Here is a 1,607-nt window from a genome sequence, read left to right as displayed (position 1 = left end):
TGTATGTGTGTGTGTGCAGTTAAATCAGTTGACTGATCTTTTTCTCTTGTCTTGTTTTGTTTTGTATTATATGGATATTAATTGTCTGAAATAAAAGAATTGAAAACAGGGAACACGTTCTCCCCGGATTTGCCATTGCCGCCTGTTATTTACAGAATATTATAAACGCCCCGAGGCGATTGTTTTTCCTAAACTACCCCATCCCCACATGACTACACAAATCTATTGGAAGCAACATCATTATCGACATATTCTATTAATGTTGGTATCAAAAGCCTTTATGATCATGCAATAACACATGTTGACGGGTGTGTTAGTTCCATTTTTAACAGTGAAATTGGGGTTTATTTTAGTATACGCATCAATTTTACACCATAAGAACCTCTCTCAAATAGACGCGGTGGATAAAGCCGATCAGTACTCAATACCGGAAGTAAGTGTAGGTAGGTAGGATTATAACAGTTTCTTATTAACACTTCATTCTCATCATAAATTGTATTCTCATACGAAAATTTACCCAGTCGTAATGGCAGGGCCCCGAATGGGGTGGGAGGGATTCGAATAACAAGTACCGGTAGATAGCAAAATGATGAAGTAAAATAAAATGGAAAGAAAGGAAAATTAGTAAAAACTACAATAGAGCAAAAGGAAGCACATGAAACAATTAGTGTCAACGCCATAATCATAAAATATGACACACCGTATACAGGCGACATACGATCCATCTCATTCCCTCGGCCGCATCAGTAACATACCATCGAAATGTCACAATGAAAATATAATTTGCTATAGGTTTTATCAAATATATTAGGATATAGGCCTACAATATACATCCTTAAATTTATATAAATATATAATATCCTTAAATTTATATAAATATATAATATTTATATATATATATATAATATTTATATAAATATTAAATAATAAATATATAATTGACAATCACCTTTTTAGCGTGTGTGTGTGTTTGTGTGTGTGTGTGTTGTTGTCGAGGGGGATTTTCTTTTTACAGAAAATGTATTTAACCGTTATTAGTAGGCTATGAATATCAAACTACGTATCACCAAAATTATCACTTTTAAGTAGGAAATTATAGTTTGGGATGCTTGTTCAATCATTCCAGGGTCCTAGTTCGCTCATGTCACGGTATAATAGGATCTTTTCTCACGAAACAAAATCCACTCCCTAAGCCTCATAATGAGAATATCGCCCGTATTCTTAAAACAAACTATACCGTACCGTAGTCGAACTAAGAACTTGAATGTCAACTAGTGATTCCTCTTCAAGATTTAAGATTAAAAATGTGTTTAGTTGTGTTCTTTGAGTAAATCACATCGCAAAAAAAGAGTGCAAGATTAATACAAAACAACAATTAGGCCATAAACTTATTCGATATTATTTTATCCATGTTTTGATTAAGAATTTTAATGGATATTGGTACGAAAGAGTTGAGAAACCTATTTGTCCTACAGGTAGGTCAGTGCTATAATCAAAGGATGAGCATACAAGTTAAACTACTAAACTGAACAAAAAAAGTGAGTAAAAAGTTGTGGATAGAGAGCTAGGAGGCCAATATATATATATATATATATATATACTGTCTC

Source organism: Anneissia japonica, unplaced genomic scaffold (assembly GCF_011630105.1).
Source record: "Anneissia japonica isolate Jap-2015-1 unplaced genomic scaffold, ASM1163010v1 scaffold1511_len2985839_cov193, whole genome shotgun sequence".
NCBI classification, from domain to species: Eukaryota; Metazoa; Echinodermata; class Crinoidea; order Comatulida; family Comatulidae; genus Anneissia; species Anneissia japonica.
This window is presented reverse-complemented; position numbering follows the sequence as displayed.